The following is a 10,000-nucleotide window of genomic DNA, read 5'->3' on the forward strand; positions in this document are numbered from 1 at the left end:
CTTCTATCACACTTGATTGAATGGTCTTTCTGTCATTTTTTCTAACGTTGAGGTTTTTAGTTGATGGAGAGAGGTTATGATGCCAGTAAAACGTATTCTCTCTCTCTCTCTCTCTCTCCTCTCTCTCTCTCTCTCTCTCTCTCCCCTCTCTCTCTCTCTCTCTCTCCTCTCTCTCTCTCTCTTATTTATTATAGATTTAACTGTATGTAATAGGAAAAGAATAGTTTCTAGTAAACTTAATGAAAAATTATGCTGAACCTTTTGAGAGAGAGAGAGAGAGAGAGAGAGAGAGAGAGAGAGAACTGAAGGGATTAGAGGGAGAGATTCAATAGAGCAAGAAATAGAAGACAAGAATGAAATGGAATGGAAAATAACATCAATAGTAAAGAACAGATTTTACCAATGTAGATACTTTATTGAGACAAAGGGAATGTTACTTTATAGTATCTTATTGTGGTATAGGTGTTGAATATATCCATGTATAAAAATGTATATATATATATATATATATATATATATATGTGTGTGTGTGTGTGTGTGTGTGTATATACGCAACTTACACACATGCAGACACACACACACATACATACACACATATATATATATATATATAGATGTATATATACACACACAAGTAACGCACATGTACATATATTTTTACACATATACACACGCACTCACATACACACACACACACACACACATATATATATATATATATATATTTATTTCAGGAGTTCTTAGTGTAATGTGAAGGGGAGACTTTGGCCCACACTCTTTGATATTGCTCGAGTGAAAAACTACACCAAAAAGGGAAAGTGAAATGGTGAAAGGGATTCAAACCTGCCAGAAAAGGTGTAAACAGAAAGGATCCAGACAAGGAGAGGAAGAAGAAGAAATGGTGTGGACGGAGAAGGGGAGAAACTGGAAGAATAATGATAAAAATAGATAAATAAATAAATAAATGTGAGTCACAGAAAAACTTAAAGAAACAGAGACGATTATTATTATTATTAATTATTATTATTATTATTATTATTATTATTATTATTATTATTATTATTATTATGATTATTATCATTATTATTATTATTATTATTATTATTATTATTATTATTATTATTATTATTATTATTATTATTATTATTATTATTATTATTACTACTACCTAAACTTCAACCTTAGTTGTAAAATTAGGGTGCTATAAGCCCAAGAGCTCAAACAGGGAAAAATAGCCAAGTAAGGGAAGGAAAAAAATGGAACTAATCAAACTACAAGAGAAGTATTGAACAATTAAAATAAAATATTTCAAGAACAGTAACAGCATTAATACATACATTTCATACATAAATTATTAAGAGACTCATGTCAGCCTGTTCCACATAAGAAAAAACAATTATTTTGGAAATCTTACAAAGGTGAAGGTCTATTGAAAAAGAAGTTTGGATGTTTGCGGCTGATTAATTTGCAAAGATGATTGCAAATAAATTACCTTGATGAACAGTCATTGGAATAATTCTTGTATAAACTTCAAAAAAGTTCAAGCTTGCAGCAAATGTTTTTTTTGTTGAACAGGCTGACTGCTCCTAAAATATTCCATTTTATTTGTTGATTCCTTCTATTGTAGTTTATTTACTTCCTTATTTCCTTTTCCTCACTGGGCTATTTACCCTATAGGAGCATTTGGGGTTTCATTATCCTACTCTCCCAACTAGGGTTGTAGCTTAGCTGATAATAATAATAATAATAATAATAATAATAACAACAACAACTACAATAATAATAATAATAATAATAATAATAATAATAATAATAATAATAATAATAATAAAAATACTACTACTACTACTACTACTACTACTACTACTACTACTACTAATAATAATAATAATAATAATAATAATAATAATAATTCATTGTTATGAAAAGAAGCTTAGAAGAACTAGTAAACCAGGAAGAAAAAATAGAATTCCAAAGTTCAGCTCGTTAATAAAACACTTGAAAGTTATTTCATAAAGGAAAGGTCTTACAATGAGAGAGAGAGAGAGAGAGAGAGAGAGAGAGAGAGAGGAAAAAATCACTGCTCAATGGAGATTGAAAAAGTTTGTGATGATAATTAAATCCATTTTGGATTTCATTGGAATTAGAAATTATTCTTTGGCATAATTTTTTTTTTTTTTTTTTTTAGGAATCTTCTGATCATTTCTTCTATCACACTTGATTGAATGGTCTTTCTGTCATTTTTCTAACGTTGAGGTTTTTAGTTGATGGAGAGAGTTATGATGCCAGTAAAACGTATTCTCTCTCTCTCTCTCTCTCTCTCTCTCTCTCTCTCTCTCTCTCTCTCTCTCTTATTTATTATAGATTTAACTGTATGTAATAGGAAAAGAATAGTTTCTAGTAAACTTAATGAAAAATTATGCTGAACCTTTTGAGAGAGAGAGAGAGAGAGAGAGAGAGAGAGAGAGAGAGAGAGAGTCGTTGTCCTGAAAATGACTAACTTTCCTTGAAGAAAATTAATTGGAGATTTTTACTTGGCGAACTAGTTTTCATATAAGTTGCCTTAATCAATTGTGAGCGAGGTGGAAATATTCACTAAAGCGTACTTTCGCTGTTCAGTTAATTTTATTTTTTATCGTTCGTTTAACTTTGATTTTCAAGTTTCGGGTACGAATATATATATATATATATATATATACATATATATATATATATTTATATATATATATATATATATATATATATAGATAGATAGATAGATAGATAGATAGATAGATAGTTATCAAGATAGATAGAGAGATAGATAGATAGATACATACATACATACATACATACATACATACATACATAGATTATGGAATCCTTTAAAAGAGTGACATATCGCACGTGATTTACGGGATTATATAAATGTAGTCTGTCTTATAAGAAAACTTACTTATATAAACATAAGAGTAGTATTGAAATATAGTCTAAAGATATCCAAACCTTTATTTTTGAAATGTAAAAGTAAACAAAAAAATAACGTTTATTAACTTCGTCATCATTAAATACTTGAAAATATTTTAAACATTTATTTTCAAAATGTAGAAGTGAATGAAAACCTCTCTTTAACATTCATCAACTTCATCTCCATTATGATGACTATTGCAATAACTAAGATGTAAGTTGTGAGCAATTCCTCGAATATAATCATTTAACGAGACAGATTTGTTTCTCATTAAAACTGTTGAGAGCCTTTTTCCCTTTTGCCAACGAAGTTAGAAGGAGATTATGTTTTACTCCCTGTTTTTGCTCTTGTTTGTCTGTTTATGTGCTTGTTTGTGAGTCTTTTTGTTTGTGAACAGCTTCATAGCCACAATTTTAATCGTAGAGTAATGAAACTTGCAGAGATCAACTGTTATCTAAAAAGCTAGTAATGATTAAACTTGAAGGTCAAAGTCAAAGATCAAAGTCATGGTCAAGCAAAATGTCCAATTCACATAATCAGCCATAAGTTTAGACATCGTTGTCACAGAGACTTTAGACTTGATTCATATTTAGGTGTATGAAAATTTACGCCAATGTATTCATGTTAAGATCGAAGGTCAAGGTCAAGGTCGAGCAAAAGATCGAGAAATAAGCTGCCGTGTTGGAGGTCTAAGCTCTACTGAGTGCCCCTCTAGTTCTCATTGGATTCGATCCCCTTCCTTTTTCTTAGGATAATTATCTGAAGTTAAACGTTGTACTTCTTGATTTGTGTGATGTTCTTCCTTTATGATTTCTCGTATCATCAGGTCGAATCTCCAGTGACAAGCCTCTACAGTAGTCTACGTTATTGCTTGTTCTTGGAATAAATGCTTCCCAAACACTTGGATCAAGTCGTGTGTGATGGCGTACTTGGTTTTATCTCGGTCTTCCTCTACTTCGTGAAGTTATGGGTCTGACCAACATATAGTATCACCACAAAATTTTTATTCCGACCCTGCGTCATTTGGAATGTTACTCGAGAGATCGTGGATCTCATCAGGGTGTAGAACACAAGAGCAGCCAGGTATCGTACACTAGAAGTCACACTCGCATTATTTTTATTCGCCTCTAGGGAGGCCGTTCTTCTGATTACATCGGTAAATGAGGTTACGTTTAAGTAACAGTTACGCCTATGATTGTTTTGATAAGTATCTTTTCAACTTGACCTCCACTGAAACAGTTGCCTGTTATTTTATGTCACTCTTTTGAATTTTTTATTTCAAATTGTCCCTTTTTGATTACACACTTACACATGTGTGTGTGTTTGCTTATGTATATATATATATATATATATATATATGTGTGTGTGTGTGTGTGTGTGCATATATATATATATATATATATATTTATATATATATATATATATATATATATATATTCTATATATAAGCTTTTATGATAACTCACCAAAGCTGCCCTATATGAATGGAATTATCAAAACTTATATTCCTAAATATCATGCTATACTAATAATCAGTTTTGTGATCATGATATCATTCAACATTTCTAAATAACTAGTTAGTATCGTTAATCCTTCAATTAACTTCTCAGATTCAAACGTGATAAAAAAATAGACTTAATTTGCAAATTAAATAATGTACAGATTGATATTTCTATAGAATTGTTATTCGTGATGTATCAGTATTTGCTAAAGTAACCATGGATGACGTGTTGGTGTTTATATTGATACCTTGCATAGTAGACAATGGTATTTGCCATTTCCTAATAAAGTCAATTGTAATGTGTTGAAAGATTGAATATACAAATCATATTGTATTGAAACCCCTTATCTATAGTCTCAACGGGTAACTCCTTATCTTGCAAGGTAGTAGGTTGGCCAGGGCACCAGCCGCCCGTTGAGATACTACCACTAGAGAGGTATTGGGTACTTTAACTGGCCAGACAGTATTGCATTGGACCCCTCTCTCTAGTCACGGCTTATTTTTTCTTTGCCTGCACTTACACAGAATAGTCTGGCCTATTCTTTACATATTCTCGTCTTTCCTCATACATCTGACAACAATGAGATACTTAACACTTCTTCACCCAAGGGGTTAATTACTGTACTGCAATTTGTTCAGTGTACTTTCCTCTTGGTAAGGGTAGAAGAGACTCTTTAGCTATGGTAAGCAGCTCTTCTAGGAGAAGGACACTCCAAAATTAAACCATTGTCCTCTAGTCTTGGGTAGTGCCATAGCCTCTGTACCATGGTCTTCCACTGTCTTGGGTTAGAGTTCTCTTGCTTGAGGGTACACTCGGGCATACTATTCTATCTTATTTTTTTTCTTCCTCTTGTTTTTTTTTAAATGGTGTGTTGGGCAGGCTTAATAGAAGGGCCATGGAGGCCTGGTGGTTTATCAAGAGGTTGTCTTTTCCTTTTTCTGATTTTTTCTTCTCAAAACCATCCTTACTGTCCTCCCTTCAGTTGAAGTGGCTATCCTGGAGGGTATTTAGCCTTGCATGGTGTATCGGCTCCTCCATGTTGACCAGTTTTTCCGACTTTTTACTATAGTCTATGGATATCATCAATCACTTTTATTATTATTCTGTACATATTGTTTTTGTTTTAATTCTTGTTAATCTAGTTTTTAAGTATGATGTCTTTTTTTTATTTCTATTAATTCTTATGCTGTCTGGAGACATTGAGCGAAATCCGGGACCAGTACGTCCTAGATTTCGTCAATGTCGTCTTCTGTATTGCAATATTCGTGGTCTTCATGCAAATATCCGAGACCTTACAGTTGCGTCCAGACAGTATGATATTCTTTTGTGCTCAGAAACTTTGGTTTCTAATATGAGGCACTCATCTGAGCTCCTTATAACTGGTTTTAAGAAGCCAATAATGCTGAAACGTGATTCCATTCCTAGGGCCAGGGGAATGGCGGTGTATATTAGGACGAGTACCCTGCTTCTCATAAGTCCTGCTATCAATGTGGATGTCATGAGATTCAGGTAATAAAAGTTTGTGGCAGGCATAACAACTTTTATTTGTGTTCAATCTACCGGAATCCAGACATGGATGATTCTATCTTCGATTGTCTTCTTACCATTATGGCTAAGATACAAGAAGATGATAGAAAGGCTTCGTTTGTCTTTGTTGGTGATTTTAATGCTCACCATAGGGAGTGGTTGAGTTCTATCTCTCCTACCGATCGCCATGGCTTAAGAGCTTTAGACTTTGCCTCGGAATCAGGCTGTGAGCAAATCATAAATGAAGCTACTCACAGGTCTGGTAATTGCTTGGACCTCGTATACACTGACTCCCCTGGCGTTATAACTAGTAAGGTTGGTTCTCCAGTCGGGACTTCTGATCATGCCTTGATTTCATTATTAGTGAAGACTGAGCAGCCTGTCCCTGATATATCATATTCTTGTAAAATTTATATGAAATCCCAAGCAGACTGGAATGGGATTTTGCATGATCTTTTGTGCTTGAATTGGTCACAATTATATAATAGTGTAGATCCTGTTGTCCCTTTGAATGAGAATCTAGTCAACATAATTGATAGCGTATCCATTCTCTTGTGCTAAGGTACCGAATGAATGACAAACCGTGGTTCAATGATGATTGTAGACGTGCTTATTTGGAGAAGCAGGAGGCCTATCACCTTTGGAAGGGTAACAGATCAGATTTGACCTGGAACAACTATACTCAGCTTCGAGCTTTTGCTCAGAGAGTTTATGCCTCAACTGAAAAGGAGTACAATTTAATCATAAAAGAAACCCTCTCTGGTACAACTCAGGAACATAAATGGTGGTCTCTACCCTTAATCTGCACTCTTTGGTGTAGATGCAACAGTTCCTCCTTTACTTAAACCAGATGGCTCAGTCACGCACTGTCCAAAGGAAAAGGCAACCCTTTTGGCTGATGTTTTTGACAGTAAACAGAGTAATGAAAAACTTGAACTTCCTCATTCCTGTTTTCCTGAGGCTAAACTAACTAGTTTAGCTTTTCGATCTCGTGAGATTAAAGCTCTGTTGATGGACCTTGATGCTTATGGAGGTGTAGACCCTAATGGCATTTTTCCTTTGTTTTTTATAAAGACAGCAGATTTCTTAGCTCCAAAGTTATCTGTTATTTTACGCAAGTTAGCAAGAAGAGGAGCTTTTAGCACTTGTTGGAGAATTGGTAATGTTACTCCTCTATGTAAATGTGTTTGTGGTAGCTCAAGGTCCCACTGATTACCGCCCAATTTCCATAACTCCCATATTATCTAAAGTTTTTGAACGTCTTCTGGCAAAACGTCTTAATAGGTTTGCTGACGGTAATCATCTATTCCCTAGTTTGCAATTTGGTTTTCGGAAAGGCCTTGGAGCATGTGATGCCCTTCTTACAATCTCCAATGCAGTACAGAAATCCTTGATTGTGGTCGGGAAGTTCGTATGATTGGCCTTGATTTTAGTGCTCGCCTTTGACCGTGTTAATCATGAGGCCCTTGTTTTCAAACTGAAACAGTTGGGAGTGGGTGGGTCGTTTCTTAGCATTATTACTGATTTTTTAAGTAGTAGATCTCAAAGAGTTGTTGTTGATGGGCACCATAGTGAGTATAGGAATGTGATATCCGGTGTTCCACAGGGTAGTGTTCTTGGCCCATTACTTTTCATACTATATACACATGACATGTGGTTTGGCCTAGAAAATAAGCTTGTTGCATATGCAGATGATGCTACTCTCTTTGCATCAATTCCATCCCTGAATGTAGATCTGGGGTTGGTGAATCCCTTAATAGAGATTTAGCTAAAATTAGTGCATGGTGCAAATTATGGGGTATGAAGTTGAATCCTAACAAAACTCAAAGTATGATTGTAAGTAGGTCAAGGACGGTGGCTCCTCAACATCCGGATCTCAGTATTGATAATGTTTCTTTAAATTTGTATGACTCTTTCAAAATTTTAGGCGTGATTCTTGACAGCAAATTTACTTTTGAGAAACATATAAGGTCTGTGTCTTCTTCAATTGCACAAAAAATTGGCTTATTGAGAAAGTCTTTTAAGATATTCGGTGATCAATCTATTCTGAAGAAGTGTTTTAATTCTTTTATTCTACCTTGTTTTGAGTATTGTTCTCCTGTCTGGTCTTCAGCTGCTGATTCTCATCTAATTTGTTGGACAGAAACTTACGGTCTATTAAATTTCTTATTCCTGATCTAGATATTAATCTCTGGCACCGTCGATCAATTAGTTCATTATGCATGTTGCATAAGATTTTTCATAACTCTGACCATCCTTTACATTCAGATCTCCCTGGACAATTCTATCCTGTTCGTAATACTAGGCAGGCAGTTAATTCTAATACCCAGGCCTTCTCCATCATAAGACTTAATACTACGCAGTACTCTAGAAGTTTTATTCCAGCTGTTACCAAGTTGTGGAATGATCTTCCTAATCGGGTTGTTGAATCAGTAGAACTTCAAAAGTTCAAAGTTGGAGCAAATGCTTTTTTGTTGACCAGGCGGACATGAGTCTTTTTATAGTTTATATATAACATATTTGTTGTTGACGTTGTTAATAGTTTATATATGATATATCTCTTTTGACATTTTGACATTGTTAATTTGTTCTCTTCAGTTATTTATTTCCTTATTTCCTTTCCTCACTGGGCTATTTTTCCCTATTGGAGCCCCTGGGCTTATAGCATCTTGCTTTTCCAATTAGGGTTGTAGCTTGGATAGTAATAATAATAATAATAATACAGTATCCATGGGAAACTCTTTATCTACAGCATCCCTATTGACGTGTCAATTATATATATATATATATTTATATATATATATATAAAGATAACGAATAAAATCAAGAACAATATGTTCCACATACCTAAGAATAGAAATTTTTATAAAGATTTTCTCCCTAAAAATAAAAAATTTTCTCACATATGTAATGAAAAAAAGGAAAATACAATAATGGAAATTGAAATCATTAAAATTGTTATTATCACAGGAGACTGGAATAAGTTCAGAGAGAGAGAGAGAGAGAGAGAGAGAGAGAGAGATTCCAAAGCCATCTCCATTGATCAATTTAGTATAGAGGTCCTCAATAGACCACTAATCACTTTAACATTTCTAGTCCTTTCAAAATAGCGGTGCCTGGTATCAATCCAAGGTAATTTACACCAAGCAATCAGCTGCTTCATTATTAGAAGATCTCACTACCAACACTTTTATTCTAAACTTTGTTCCCTAATGCTTTTATTCAACTAAAAGTTTAATAGTACAACAAAAACAACAACAACAACAACAGTTACTATTTCACTATAGGACAAAGGCTTCAGACATGTCTTTATTCATGTCTGGGGTTTGGCCAGTTTTCATCACCACGTTGGCTACTGCGAATTGGTGATCATGGGAGATTTGTGTTTGATCACTGAAGGCAAACTAACATAGTACGGGTTCCCCTGATTAGTACAGCTTTGCTGATCATGGCAATACACAAACCCTTGCACAACGAAAATAAATGTTCCAAATGCAATAAAAGCTTTGAAAAAAGTCTTCTATCTCTTACAACGAAACATTGTGAAAAGTTTAAAGGCAAAAAGAAAAGGAGATGTTACAATTTGAATTGTGAACAACAGGACTTTTTGCTGTGTTGCAATCTGCCAGGAATGATGTGTTGTTAGCAGAGAACGAGCAGCAAACAGCCGTTGCAATGTTCTCCTGCGAAACATTGACACAATTGTGAACATTAAAACTAAACACATTTTGTTGATTCGCCCCTTTAGTGACTGGTTCATGAATATATATATATATATATATATATATATATATAAGTCATAGATATGTATGCATAATGATGATTTTACACATTTAAACGTGTTTATACATATATTCATATAGGCACCAAAATTTATCTTAATATCGAATTATCTCTGCCTCGGGATCAGAGATCACCGGCCTCAGATTTCTTGTTCCGAGTTCGAATCCCCGGCCTCAGTTTTCTTGGTCCGAGTTCGAATCCCCGGCCGACCAGAAACTATTATCATAAATTAATTCCCCCC

Source organism: Palaemon carinicauda, chromosome 32 (genome assembly GCF_036898095.1).
Source record: "Palaemon carinicauda isolate YSFRI2023 chromosome 32, ASM3689809v2, whole genome shotgun sequence".
Taxonomy (NCBI): Eukaryota; Metazoa; Arthropoda; class Malacostraca; order Decapoda; family Palaemonidae; genus Palaemon; species Palaemon carinicauda.